The 15,982-nt window shown below is 43.4% G+C and overlaps 1 protein-coding gene across 1 annotated transcript in view; it reads left to right on the forward strand.

The window, feature by feature from the left end:
- Window positions 1–6,432: 6,432 nt before the first annotated feature.
- The window catches only part of LOC122551854 (C-X-C chemokine receptor type 2-like), a 39,809-nt gene continuing 30,259 nt past the window's right edge, over window positions 6,433–15,982 (forward strand). The window contains exon 1 of the mRNA XM_043694383.2: window positions 6,433–6,546. The gene's annotated coding sequence lies outside the window, so the exon portion shown is untranslated. The remainder of the gene's footprint in view (window positions 6,547–15,982) is intronic.

Genomic DNA, 15,982 nt, shown 5'->3' on the forward strand with positions numbered 1-15,982 from the left:
ACTGACCTCAGTATGAACTCGATCTCCTGGCCTCAGTGTAGACTCGAACTACCGGCCTCAATGTGGACTCAAACTCCCAGCCTCAATGTGGACTCGGTCTCCCGGTCTTGGTGTGGACTCAGTCTCCCGGCCTTAGTGTGGACTAGGACTCCCGGCCTCAGCGTGGACTCAAAGCCCCAGCCTCAGCGTGAACTCAGACTCCCAGCCTCAGTATGGACTCGATTTCCCGGCCTCAGTGTGGACCGGGACTCCCGGCATCAGTGTGGACTCTAACCCCTGGCCTCAGCATGAACTCAGACTCCTGGCCTCAGTATGGACCCGAACCCCCGGCCTCAGCATGGACTCAGACCCCCGGCCTCAGCATGGACTCAGACCCCCAGCCTCAGCATGGACTCAGACCCCCAGCCTCAGTGTGGACTCAAGCTCCGGCCTCAGGGTGACCTCAGTCTCTGGTCTCAGCGTGGACCCGGACTCCCAACCTCAGCGTGGGGCCAAACTCCAGGCCTCAGCGTGGACACAAACTCCCGGCCTCAGCATGGACTCAGACCCCCAGCCTCAGCGTGGACTCAAGCTCCTGGCCTCAGGGTGACCTCAGTCTCCTGACCTCAGTATGGACTCGATCTACTGACCTCAGCGTGCACCCGTTCTCCCGGCCTCAATATGGACTCGATCTACTGACCTCAGTGTGGACTCGAACTCCCGGCCACGGCTTGGCTTCGAACCCCCAGCATCAGTGTGGATTCACACTCCTGGCCTCAGTGTGGACTCAATCTCCCAGCTTCACTGTGGACTCGGACTCCCGGCCTCAGCATGGACTCGGACCCGCAGCCTCAACATGGACTCGAACTCCCAGCCTCAATGTGGACCTGAGCTCCCAGCCTCAATGTGGACCTGAGCTCCTGGCCTCAATGTGGACCTGAGCTCCCGGCCTCAGTATGGACGCAAACCCCCGGCCTCAATTTGTACTCAGACTCTCAGCCTCAGTGTGGACTTGAATCCCCGGTCTCAGTGTGGACTTGGACTCCTGGCTTCAGTGTGGACCTGAACTCCTGGCCCCAGCATGGATTCGAATTCCTGGTTTTGAGGTGAAGCCTGACGAGATTGAGGTTGAAAGGAATGCTACTCTGATCTCTTATTTCTCTATTTTTCTTATTTATTGCTGGACTTTTTATTTGTTTATTTCTCTAATTTTTCCTCTGAGAATTTGCGCTTAAGAATCTGTACTGGGGCAACTTGATACCTCAGATGGAACCATAAGTAGCAACTTGTAAACTTTTCATTGTACTCACATGAGTACATGTGACAATAATGCTAATTCTAATTCTGATTAATGTTTTGCATTAAATTGGCCTCCTTCCATGATCCTTTCTATATCGCTATGCAAGACAGTTGTTATTTTCTTAAACGTTTCATGGTATGTGGGTCTCATTGCCAGCATTTGGTGCCCATCCCAAATTGTCCTTAAACTGAGTGGCCTCCTATGCCATTCCAATGTTAAACATTCCAATGCTGTGGGTTTGGAGTTATATGTAGGCCAAACCAGGTAAGGAATTTAGATTTCCCCTTCCCTAAAGGGCATTAATGAACCCGGTCTTTGTCAGGGGCGAAGGAGATTCTGGGGCTCCTGAGTCGGAGGTCATCCTCTCTACCAACTTTTCTTTTCTTTTATTTTCTCATTTCTTATCTATCTTCTATTTTCCTTACTTACCTTTTGAGCTCAGTGTCATCGGTAGCAGACCTCCCTGACCTCGAGAAAGCCCATCGCAGACCTGGAGTGAACCCTGCACGGGCGAGAGTAGGCCCAGCCTGGACTTTAAGCAGATGGAAAACTGGAGCTGTGCAGGCAATGGCGGTTAAGGAGTGTGACAGCAGCTGGCCCAGCGTGAGCCCAGTCGGTGTCAGTGGCTGATGGTGATGATGAAAGATGATGGCAGCGGTGGTCAGAGGCGGTCAGTGACAGTCAGGGCTGAAGCCCTGCAAGCAGCAGTGATGCCTGGCATGCTTGGGTGGGTCTTAGCCTAATGTGGGTGAAAGCATGCCCAGTGTGGGGGGAGAGCAATTGCAAAGAACAGTCTTGAGTTCTGTGTGCAGCAGTACAATCAATCTTTATTCGAGCTCTTTATCACACATTGGGGTGAGGCCACAGATTGCTCCAAATCTGTCCTTCACGTGGGGCCTCATCGCCCTATTTATCTCAGACTGGAAGAGAAGTCAATGCTGCACGGATATCCCCTGTCACTGCAACATTTTTATACTTTTCACGTTACAGTTATTACATGCAACACTGTCATTTTGCTTCACCCTTAATCTATGCATCCAATCCTGTGAGACACCTGATCAATGATGGGCACACCTATCAATAGCCCTAGGTTCCCCATGACCCCATGATGTTTACTGGACATTGTATCATGAGGCCTTTGGTTCTTACAATATACCCGATGAATTATATTCTCAGACTTGCATGTCTCTAAGGACTGCTTGAAGTCTGTTATTCATTGTATTCATTGTTATCCCAGTTAAATTCTATTACTCATCTTATATTTCCCACTGTCCTAATCATGGGAGATACAAAAAGAGGTTAGTTCTTACTAATTGCTATAAGATTCATAATATTAGTTCTAATCTAATGTTAGTTATATATAAAGTTTTATTGTTACACCTACTGTTAGCATTCTTTAGCTAATGAGTTGAGAACAGTTTCTTTCTCCCTGTATTATACTTATCTTTCATGTAAGGGCCTTTTAAAATCAGTGATAATGTTTTCTATCCTTATTACTAGATATATAAAAGGATATTAATTTTTATTAAATGTTGTGAAAGTTGTACCATCAGTTCCAATAAAGCTATATGGTTAGACCTAATAGATCATAGAACAGTACATCGGAGTGTTACAAGGGGATATAAATTTAAGGTGAAGGGTGGAAGGTATAGGGGGAATGTCAGGGATAGGTTCTTTACCCAGAGAGTGGTGGGGGCATGGAATGCGCTGCCTGTGGGAGTGGCAGAGTCAGAATCATTGGTGACCGTTAAGCGGCAATTGGCTAGGTACATGGATAGGTCCTTAAGCTAGGACAAATGTTCGGCACAACATCGTGGGCCGAAGGGCCTGTTCTGTGCTGTATTGTTCTATGTTCTATGTTCTATGTTCTACATCAAAGTACAGGCCCTTCACACACCTACCACTCCCTGCGTAAAGAACCTACCTCTGACATCTCCCCTAAACCTTCCTCCAATTACCTTAAAATTATGCCCCCCATGTGATAGACATTTCAGATCTGGGAAAAATTCTCTCTATCTATACTCTCATCATCTTGTCCACCTCTACCAAGTCACCTCTCACCCTCTTCACTCTAATGAGAAAAGACCAAGCTCCCAAGACCTTTATTCATAAGACAAAACCCTCAGTCCAGGCAGCATCCTGGTAAATCTCCTCTGCACCCTCTCTAAAACTTCCACATCCTTACTAATATAAAATGGTCAGAACTGAACACAACATTCCAAGTGTGGTCTAACCATGGCTTTATAGAGTTGCCACATAACCTCGTGGTTCTGAAGCTCAATAGCTCTGCTGATGGAAGCTAACACACCAAATATATTCTTTATGACCTAATCAACTTGGTTGGCAACTTTGAGGGATCTATAGATATGGACGCCATGATCCCTCTGTTCCTTCACACTGCCAAGAATCCTGCCTTTAACTCTGTAATCTGCATTCCGATTCACCTTCCAAAATGAATCACTTCACACTTTTCCAGGTTCATCTCCATCTGCCACTTCTCAGCCCAGCTCTGCATCTTGTCAATGTCCTGTTGCAACCTACAACAGCCCTCCCCACTACTCACTAGTGTACCAACCTTCATGTCATCAACAAACTTACTAACCCACCCTTCCAATTCCTCATCCAAGTTATTTATAAAAATCACAGACTGCAGAGGTCCCAGAACAGATCCCTGTGGAACACCACTGGTCACCAAGCTCCTGGATGAATACTTTCCGCCTACTACCACCCTCTGTCTTCTATGGGCCAGCCAATTCTGTATTCAGACAGCCAAATTTCCTGCCTCCTTACTTTCTGAATTAGCCTACCATGGGGAACATCATCAAACGCCTTGCTAAAATCCATGTACACCACATCCACTGCTCTCCCTTCATCAATGTGTTTTGTCACATCCTCAACGAATTCAATAAGGCTCGTGAGGCATGACCTGCCACTCTCACAGCCATGCTAACGATCTCTAATCAAACAATGCCTTTTCAAGTAAACACAAATCCTGCCTCTCAGAATTTTTCCAATAATTTGCCCAACACTACATAAGACTGACTGGTCTGTAATTCCTAGGGTTATCCCGATTCCCTTTCCATACAGTAGGGAGTCTAATCTAATAGCCTATGTTACTCTCACCGAAATGCTCTGGCACCGAGACATCTGACCTGGTTCGTTGCCAACACCAAATCAAATATGGCCTCCCTTCTAGTCAGCCTATCTACATATTGAGTCAGGAACCCTTTCTGGACACACCTGACAAAATCTGCTCCATCCAAACTATTTGCACTAAGGCGGTTCCAATCAATATTAGGGAAGTTGAAGTCATACATGACAACAACCCTGTTACTTCTACACCTTTCCAAAATATATCTCCAATCTGCTCCTCCATATCTCTGTTGCTATTGTGGGGTCAATAGGAAACTCCCAACTGTTCCTTTCCTGTTTCTGACTTTCACCCATACTAACTCAGTGGAGAAACTCTCCTCGCCGACCTCCCTAAGGTTAGAATACTGTCACTCATAAGTCTTCTCATTTGTCTCTGTTGTGGGATCGTACTTTTTAAAAAAATTAATGCTTGCTGCAAACATCAGGCTGCCTGTCCTCATACACCTCTTATCAAACTGTCTCCTATGACAACTGCAGCTTTTATTTTACAGAAGGTTCTGCATATTAATTTATATGATTCTTTGTTCAAAGTAGACCCTGTTACCTTGGGATAACTCCTTTGCAAAATTCCCTTTGTGCTACCTTATGACCTCACTTTAAGACTCAATCAGGCAAGTTAATACTGTGAACTTCAGCCATATTATGCCACCTCTGACCAGGGGCTCTCTCAACAGAGAAGCCCAGTTTGGAGCATCTGCAAGTCCATGGCTTGAGAATAGGACGACTATGTTTGACATTTTAACTTTATTTCCTTATTGTTCTACTTTTAGATTAGATTCCCTACTGTACGGAAGCAAGCCCTTCAACCCAACAAGTCCACATCATTCCTCCTGAGCTGAAAAATGTGTTGCTGGAAAAGCACAGCAGGTCAGGCAGCTTCCAAGGAGCAGGAGAATCGATGTTTCGGGCATAAGCCCTTCTGATTCCTGAAGAAGGGCTTATGCCCAAAACATCGATTCCCCTGCTCCTTGGATGCTGCCTGACCTGCTGCGCTTTTCCAGCAACACATTTTTCAGCTCTGACCTCCAGCATCTGCAGTCCTCACTTTCTCCACATCATCCCTCCAAAGAGCAACCAACCAGGCCCATTCACCTACCCCATATTTACCCCTGACTAATGCATCTCACACGATAGTTAATTTAGCACGGCCAATTCACCTGACCTGCACATCTTTGGATTGTGGGAGGAAGCCCACGCACACAAGGGGAGAATGTGCAAACTCCACACAGACAGTTGCCCGAGGCTGGAATCGAACCCGGGTCCCTGGTACTGTGAGGCAGCAGTGCTAACCACTGAGCACTGCTTTATGGTAAGAACCCCTTACTTTATGGTAAGAAGACTGGAGTGCTGAACCTTTCAACTTATTTCTTTATTTCTCTCTTCCTGTAACTAAGATTTTGTACCTGGGTATTTTGTACCACGTGTAGTGGCATTGTCCACTTTTACATGAGTACATGTGACAATAAAATGTAAATCTAAATTCGGCGTGTCCACAATGACTCTTGCCAATTTTTACAGATGCACCATAGAAAGCATCCTATCCGGATGCATCACAGCATGGTATGGCAACTGCTTTGCCCAAGACGACAAAATATTACAGAGTTGTGAACGCAGCCCAATTCATCTTGCAAACCAATCTTCCTTTCATTGACTCAGCAACATTAGCACCATATTGTTATTTCTCCACAGAGGTTGTGGTGGGGAAACATGTGTTGAGTTGCAGACTGAGAATTTGATGTGTTACTGTTGTTCTGAGGGGAACCAGACAGCCATAGTGTCTTTTGGCTGAGTTAGAATCGCCTTTATTTAGAGTTGCTCAGAAGCTATGTGCTTTTTGAATTAATAATGAACACATTACTGACATTTAGAGTTCATGTTATCTGTAACTAACACCAGTCTGTGATGATATAACAGCAGTTAAAGATAAACATTTAGAGCTTCAGGAACATTTCAGTAATGGGTGTGAAAGCATTATCAAGAACATATGGAATTAAGTAATTTAAAAGATAAAATATATTTAATGTGAAATGAGGGGAAACATTGAAGAAGCTGAGTTGTTAAGTGTGTAAATTCTGCAGCAAAAGAACTTTTGGAGATCCTGATATTGGCTATAGGTACGTAACATTTAGTTTATAATAAGCTGTAAGTGTTTAACTCAGTGTGTAAGAACTAGTTTTTTGTCTATAGGAAGTACAGCATTACAAAAACATATTTTGCTGTGAAGTGTCTTTAAAAAAGGGAATGAGTGAGGCAAAAACTATTGGTCAATTAGCCCAACATCCACTGTAAGAAAAGTATTGGAATCAATTATTAAGAAAGTCACAGCAGCACACTTGGAAAACCATAATCTAGTCAAGCAGCGTCAGCATGGCCTCATGAAAAGGAATCGTGTCTAACTAATTTATTTGGGATTTTCGAGGAAGTCTGAACCAAAGTGGATAGAGGGGAGCCAGTAGATGTGTTGCAGTTGGACTTCCAGAAGGCATTCAACAAGGTACCTCGCAAAAAGTTAAATCATAAGATAAGGGCCCATGGTTTTGCAGGCAGTATATTGGCACGACAGAGAATTGGCTAATAAGCAGGAAACAGTGAGCCGGGATTAGCAGTACCTTTTCAGTTGGTAATCCATAGCCAGTAATGTTACATTTAAGTGTTTACAAAAGATATTAATGACTAAGAATCATAGAATCCCTACAGTGTGGAAACAGGCCATTTGGCCTAACAAGTCCACACCGACCCTCCGAAGAGTACCCTACCCAGACCTACTTTCTTACCCTACTACTCTATATTTCCCCGACTAATGCCCTTAACCTATACATCCCGGAACACTATGGGTATTTAGCATGGCCAATTCACCTAGGGGGCAGCACAGTGGCTTAGTGCTTCGCACTCCTGCCTCACAGTGCCAGGGACCTGCATTTGACTCCAGCCTCAGGCAACTGTGTTGACTTTGCATGTTCTCCCTGTATCTGCGTGGGTTTCCTCCGGGTGCTCCAGTTTCCTCCCACAGTCCAAGATGCGCACGTTAGGTGAATTGGCCATGCTAAATTGCCGATACTGTTCAGGGATGCATAGGTTAGGTGCATTAATCAGGGATAAATATAGAGTAATAGGGTAGGGGAATAAGTTTGACTGGCATACTCTTCAGAGGGTCAGTGTGGATTTGTTGGGCCGAAGGGCCTGTTTCTACACTGTAGGAATTCAATGGATTCTAACCTGCACACCTTTGGACTGTGGGAGGAAACCAGAGCAAACCTATGCAGCTACAGGGAGAATGTACAAACTCCACACTGACAGTTGCTCGAGGCTGGAATCAAACTTGGGTCCTTGGTGCTATGAGGCAGCAGTGCCAACCACTGAGCCACTGAGCTCAGTGAATGGAGTGTGGCTAAATTTGAGACACTACTTAAATTGGTGGAAAGGTAGATTTTAAGAGAGATACAAATAGTTTATAGACGACAGGTTAAGTAAGTGGGCAAAAAGTTGGCAATGGAGTATAATGTGGGAAAATGCAAAGTTGTTCATTTTGGAAGGGAGAACAAATGAACAGAATATTATTTAAATGGAGAAAAACTGCAGAAAGCTGCAAAGCAAAGTACTTGAGCATGAAACACAGAGAGCTAGCACATAGATGCAGCAGGTAATCAGGAAGGCTAATTTAATAGTGGCCCTTATATCAAGGGGGTTGGAGTATAAGAATGAGAAAGACTTACTGCAACTATACAAGGTGCTGGTGAGACGTCATCTGGGAATCACAACTGAGAAAACTTGGCCCCCTTCCCTAGATTTATAGAGTTGTACAGTACAGGAAAAGCTCTTCAGCCCATCGAGTCTGCACCAACATAACTACTACAAAAGCGATGCTAATCCCAATTTCCTGCACTTGTCCTGTGTTCTACGTTTTATGTTGTCCTATATCGTTGAATGTTATGATATTTCAAGTGCTCATCCAAATATTTTAAAAGGTTTTTAGGGTTTCTGGCGTCCACTACTTTCCCAGGTAGTGCATTTCAGATTCCCACCACCTGCTGTGTGAAAATGTTTAGTCCAAAATTGCCTTTGAATCTCTTGTCCCTTACCCTAAAACTATGCCCTCTCATGATTGACCCCTCGGCCAAGGGGAACAGTTGCTCTTTCTGTTCACCCTGTCCATATCCCTCATAATCTTATACATCACAATCATGTTGTCCCCTCAGTTTTCCCTGCTCTGAAGAAAATAATCCAAGCCTATTTAGTCTCTCCCGATAGCTCAATTTCTCCATCCCAGGCAACATTCTCATGAACCTCCTCTGTATCCCATCTAGGGTTATCAAGTTCTTCCTGGAATGAGGTGACCAGACCTGAACACAATACTCCAGCTGCGGTCTGAGCAATATTCTGTAAAACTCCAACATTACCTCCTTGCTCTTATACTCTATGCCATGACTGATGAAAGCACGTGTCCCATATTCTTTCTTAACTACCTCATTCACACGCTCTGCCGACTTCAGGGATCTGTGAATAATTACCTCAAGATCCTTATGTTCCTATAAGCATTACCCAGTGTCCTGTTATTCATTTACTACTCCCTCAACATGTTTCTTCTTCCAAAATGCACCACATCACACTTATCAGGGTTAAATACCATTTGCCACAGTATGTGTATAACTAACAATGAGGGTTCGAGTCCTGATCCTTACGGCGCGCTGCTGGACACCCGCTTCCAGTCACTCAAATAGTCTCCTACCACTACCCCTTGTGTCCTATTATTAAGCCAGTTTCTGATCCATCTTGCCAAGTTTCCCTCAGTTCTATGTTCTTTAACCTTCTCAATCAGTCTCCCATGGGCATCCTTGCCAAAAGTTTTGCTAAAATCCATATAAACTACATCAACTCAACTTCCCTCATCCACACACTTGATCACATTTTCAAAAAATTCTCACAAATTTGTGCGGCATGACCTCCCTCTGACAAAGCCATGCTGACTATCCCTAATTGACCCATCTGGGTATTAATTGGCTCCTTCAGAATTTTCTCAAGTAGTTTCCCAACCACTGACATGCGACTCACTGGTCTATAATTTCCTGTTTCATCTCAACACCTTTCGTCACGAGTGTCGAATCAGCCATGATGCTATTTAATGGCCGAGCAGGCCTGAGGAGCCAAACGGCCTACTCCTGTTCCTATTTCTTATGATTTTAATACGGTGAACAATGTGAAAGCTTTCTCTGTGGACAAAGCTGAAAGGATTAGTGTGTTACTTTGCCATCTTTGACAAATTTTTGACCAGACCATGGTGGCAGAGGAGAAATCTCATTCTCTAGAAGGGTTTGAAATTCTTAAGCTGGATGTATTACGTAAACTGCTGGTACTTAAATTTGGTGAAGCATCAGGAGTAGATGAGATGCATCCAGGGATATTCAAGGAAGTAAGCATGGAAATTGCAAGGGCACTGGTAATTATCTTTCAGTTTTCCCTTGATCAGAGTTGCTGTTGAGAGACTGGAGATGGCAAACATTATGTGCCTGTGTAAAAATATGTTTTAAAGATTGGCCCAGGAACCAAACGCCAGTCCGTTTAACTCAGTGGTGGGGAAACTTCCAGAAACAATTACTTGGGATAATATTAATCAACACCCAGAAAAATGTTGATTGATTTGGAAGACGGCAATCGTGTCCAACTGACTTGTTGGATTTTTTGAAGAGGTAAAAAGAAGTACTGAAGAATGGAAAGTCATTGATGGGGTGTACATGCCTCCCAAGAAGTGTTTGAGACAGTTCCATACAACAGACTTGTGAGAAAGCTAGAGGTCATGGAATAAAAGGGATTATAGGAATGTGGATCCAAAATTGGCTGAGGGATAGCCAATAAAGAATATTAATTAATGGGTATATTTTGGAGGAAAATTTGTACTGAACTTTGCATCTCTATCCTGGCTATGAAAGTGGATAACCTCATATTTTTAAATATTATATCCCATCTGCCACATCCTTGCCCAATCACTAAGCCTATCTAAATCTTTCTGAAAATGTTTTAGGTTTTCCCACAACATACATTATTGCTTAGCTTTGTATCATCTGCACATTTGGAAATATTACAACAGATCCCCAACTGCAAATCAATGATGCATGTTGTGAACAGGTACTGATCTTTGTGGTACCCCATTAGTCTGGTGATGCAGGAATGACCTATTTATTCCAAATTTTTGTTTTCTGGCCATTTGTACATCCTTAATGTATGACAGTACATCATTTCCTATCCCTTTAATGTGCTTTAAATTTTCTATTCAGCCTCCAATGGGGGTATTCATCAAAAACATAGAACACAGAACATTACAGCACAGTACAGGCCCTTCGGCCCTCGATGTTGCGGTGACCTGTGGAACCAATCTGAAGCCCATCCATCCTACACGATTCCATTACCATCCACATGTTTATCCAATGACCATTTAAATGCCCTTAATGTTGGCAAGTCCACTACAGTTGCAGGCAGGGCATTCCACACCCTTACTACATTCTGAGTAAAGAACCGACCTCTGACATCTGTCCAACATCTATCACCCCTCAATTTAAAGCTATGTCCCCTTGTGCTAGCCATCACTATCCAAGGAAAAAGACTCTTACTGTCCACCCTATGTAATCCTCTGATCATCTTGCATGGCTTTATTAAGTTACCGCTTAACCATCTAACAAAAACATCCTCAAGTCCCTCAGCCTTTCCTCATAAGACCTTCCCTGTATACCAGGCAACATCCTAGTGAATCGCCTCTGAACCCTTTCGAGTGCTTCCACGTCCTTCCTATAATGTGGTGACCAGAACTATACGCAGTACTACAAGTGCTGCCGCACCAGAGATTTGTACAGTTGCAAAATGACCTTAGGGCTCCAAAACTCAATCTCTCTACCAATAAAAGCTAACACACCATATGCCTTCTTAGCAACCCCATCCCTGGCAACTTTCAGGGATCTACGCACATGGACATCGAGATCTCTCTGCTCATCTACACTACCAAGAATCTTGCCATTAGCACAGTACTCAGTATTCCTGTTACTCCTTCCAAAGTAAATCACCTCACACTTTCCCACATGAAACTCCATTTGCCACCTCTCAGCCCAGCTCTGCAGCTGATCTATGTCCCTCTGTGACCAACAACATCCTTCTGCACTGTCCACAACTCCAGTGACTTTAGTGTCACTGGCAAATTTACCAATACATTCTTTGACACCCTCATCCAGGTCATTTATAAAAATGACAAACAGCAGTGGCCCCAAAACAGATCCTTGCAGTACACCACTTTTAAGTGAACTCCAGGATGAACATTTCCCATCAACCACCACCCTCTGTCCTCTTTCAGCTGGCCAATTTCTGTTCCAAATCGCTAAATCACCCTCAATCCCATGCCTCCATATTCTCTGCAATAGCCTACCATGGGGAACCTTATCAAGCGCCTTACTGAAATCCATATACACCACATAAACTGCTTTAACCTCATCGACCTGTTTGGTCAACCTTCTCAAAGAACTCAATAAGGTTTGTGAGGCATGACCTACCCTTCACAAAACTGTGTTAACTATCCCTAATCAAATTGTTCCTTTCTAGATGATTATAAATTCTATCTTCTAAACTTTTTCAACACTTTACTCACAACAGAAATAAGGCTCACTGGTCTATAATCACCAGGGTTGTCTCTACTCCCCTTCTAGAACAAAGGGACAACATTTGCTATCCTCCAGTCTTCTGGCACTATTCCTGTAGACAATGATGACATAAAGATCAAAGCTAAAAGCTGTGCAATCTCCTCCCTATCCTTCCAGAGAATCCTGGGATAAATCCCATCTGGCCCAGGGGACTTATCTATTTACACAGTTTCCAGAATTGCTAACACGTCCTACTTATGAACCTTAATCCTGTCTAGTCTAATAGCCTGTATCTCAGTATTCTCCTCAACAACATTGTTTTTTTCTAGTGTGAATACTAATGGAAAATATTCATTTAGTGCCATTCCTATCTCTTTGGACTTCATGCACAACTTCCCACTACTGTCCTTGACTGGTCCTAATCTTCCTCTACTTCTTCTTTTACTCCTGACATACCTCCAGAAAGTTTTAGGGTTTTCCTTGATCCTACCTGCCAAAGACTTCTCATGTCCCCTCCTGGCTCTTCTTAGCTCTCTGTTTAGGTTCTTTCTGGCTAACTTGTAACCCTCAAGCACCCTAACTGAGCCTTCACGTTTTATCTTAACATAAGCTTTCTTCTCCCTCTTGACAAGACATTCAATTTCTTTAGTAAACCACGGTTCCCTTGCTCAGCCACTTTCTCCCTGCCTGACAGATATATACTTATCAAGGACACGCAGTAGCTATTTCTTGGACAAGTTCCACATTTCAATTCTATCTATCCCCTGCAGTTTCCTTCCCCACCCTATGCATCCTAAATTTTACCTAATCGCAATGCCTTTCCCATAGCTGTAACTCTTGCCCTGCGGTATATTTATCCCTTTCCAATAAGAAAGTAAACGTAACCAAATTGTGGTCACTATCACCAAAGTGCTCACTTACCTTCAAATCTAACATCTGGCCGGGTTCATTACCCAGTACCAAATCTAATGTGACCTCGCCCCTTGTTGGCCTGTCTACATACTGTGTCAGGAAACCCTTCTGCACACATTGGACAATAACTGACCCATCTAAAGTACTCAAACAATAGTATTTCCAGTCAATATTTGGAAAGTTAAAGTCCCCCTTAATAACTACCCTGTTACTTTCGCTCCTATGCAGAATCATCTTTGCAATCCTTTTTTCTACATCGCTGGAAATATTTGGAGTCTGATAGAGAACTCCAACAGGGTGACCTCTCCGAACCTCAGCCCAAACTACCTCAGTAGACAAATCCTCAAATGTCCTTTCTGCCACCATCCTTGACTAACAATGCCACACTTTCCCTCTTTTACCACCTTCCCCGATCTTATTGAAACATCGAAACCCCGGAACCTGCAGCAATCATTCCTGCCCCTTCTCTATCCATGTCTCCGAAATGGCCACAACATCAAAGTACCAGGTACCAACCCATGCTGCAAATTCACTCACCTTATTCTGAATTCACCTGGTGTTGCAGTAGACACACTTCAAACCACCTTCTTGCCTGCCAGTACACTCCTGCGACCTTGCAACCTGATTCATTACCTCACTACTCTCAACCTCCTATACATTGAAGCTACAATTCAGGTTCCCATCCCCCTGCTGAATTAGTTTAAACACTCCTGAAGCCTTCTAAAAATCTAAATACATTACATCCAACAGTTCTCCTTTTTCAATTTTATCAGTAACACTTTCAATAGTCACAAACAAGTTAATTAAAAATGGCCTTTTCACAAATCCCTGCTGATTTTGTCCAATCTGATAATTATCATCCAAGTTCCAATTATCCCATCCTTTATAATAGATTCTGGCATTTTCCAATCTACTCATCTCAGACCAACAGGGCTGCAGTTCCCCATTAATTCTCTCGCTCCCTTCTTAAATATTGAGGTGGTATTTGCCATCTTCCAATCCACAGGAATTATTCCAGAATCTTTAGAAATTAGGAAGATAATCACCAATACATTGATTATCTGTACAGCCACCTGTGGCATGCAGACTTCAGGTCCTGGGGATTTACCAGACTTCAGTCCCATTAATTTCTCCAGTACAATCTTTTTATTAATACTAAATGTCTGCAACTCCTCATTCTTTTTAGTCAGATCCAGGTATAAAATATTTATCCTTGGTGGTGAGTCTGGAAGTAGGGAAATAAATTAAATTAAGGGATGAAATAAGGAGAAATTCCTTTACTTGGTGTGGTGAAACATTGGGAATTCATGGCAGTGTGTAACAAGGCGCTACAATTGTCATAAATTGATTATGAAAACAAATTGTCAAGAAATATATAAAGCAAATGGTAAGACTTTCTACATGTATATAAAACGAAAACGTAAAAAGGTGGGTGGAACCTTTTAAGGAGACAACTGGGGAATTAATGATGACATATAATTAAAAACAATATATCGCTTTAGTCCTCAGGGTAAAGGACACTATAAACATCCCAAAGATCACGGATAAGCAAGGTGCGAATGGGAGACTAGATCTTGACAGTCTCTATCACTAGGGATAAAGTATTTGATAAATTAATGTAACTGAAGGAAGACAAATCGCCTAATGGCCTGCACCTGAGGTTTTAGAGGAAGTGGCTGTCAAGATTGTGGAAGTATTTGTCTGAGTATTCCGGAACTTAATGGATTCCAGGAGAATTCCAGCAAATTTGAAAACCCGCTAATGTGACATCCTTTCATCATAGTGTAGAACATAGTACAGGACAGGAATAGGCTATTCAGCCCATCATGTTTGTGCTGATCTTGATGCCATTCTAAACTAATCCCATCTGCCTGTACTTGTTCCCTATCTCTCTATTCCCTGCTTGTTCAAGTGTCTGTCTATATGCCTCTTAAATGTTGCTAATGTTTCTGCTTCTACTGTCTGCTGTGGCAGTGCCTTCCAAGCATCTACCACCGACTGTGCAAAAATACATGCCTGCCACATCTCCTTGAAATGTTTCCCCTCTCACCTTAAACTTAATACATTTAAATAAGATCATAAGAAATAGGAACAGGAGGAAAAGTAGGCCATTTGGCTGCTTGAGCCTACTCTGCCATTTAATAGGATCACAGCTGATCATTCACTTCCCTGCCCTTTCCCCATGACCCTTGATTCCCTTTAAATATCCACAAGGAATCTGCCACCACAGCTTTCTGCAGCAACGATGGGGTGACTCTTATCAAAGATAAAGAAGCCATCAAGCAACATTGGGGGGAACATTCTGAATCAGAACTCTGTAATTGATCCGAGTGTCCTTCAACACATCCTACTACCTGCCATGAGCTCAGTGTTATGAAGATGTGGGTGTACGTTTAAGAGAGTGAAGGACTTGGAAAGTACACAAGAGTGCTGGAGAATTTACAAAGTAACATTGGATTCAGAACAAACAGCACTCGCTGAGTTGCTATGAGATAAAAATGCAAATTCGAATTCGGCCAATCAGTTTAAATTATACCCCCCAAAAAATCAAACTCCAATCCAGTTTGAATTGAGTATATTGACAATCTTAAAAGCCAATGACACGGACTCTGCAAGATGGCTGCGATTCTGTAGAACTGCTGTGGACAGCTCTGCCTAACAGCCAAGGCATACCGGTGATTATTGCCATCCCTGGCCAATTTATATGGTGGAATTATTAGTTTAAAACCTTACAGAACACATATTTGTTAATATTCTGGAGTGGGAAGGATGCCAAAGGGAAAAGGAGCAAGCAAACAGCAGCAGGGAGGACACTCCCCTGCAGCACCTACCATACCAGAGACTGCAGGAGCAGCAGCCTCTCCTGACCCCCACCAGGGGAACTGACAGACTCACAGGAATTGGCTGTGGCGACGGAGAGACTTACCTTGAAAGTTGGGCTGCGATTGAGGACATCCGTGGGGAGATTCGGGCCCAGGTCCAACCTATCGCATCCATGCTGCAGAAGCATGAATAGGAGATC

This window comes from Chiloscyllium plagiosum, unplaced genomic scaffold (assembly GCF_037043375.1).
Source record: "Chiloscyllium plagiosum isolate Xiang-an unplaced genomic scaffold, Cpla_swu_hap1 HiC_scaffold_7, whole genome shotgun sequence".
Taxonomy (NCBI): Eukaryota; Metazoa; Chordata; class Chondrichthyes; order Orectolobiformes; family Hemiscylliidae; genus Chiloscyllium; species Chiloscyllium plagiosum.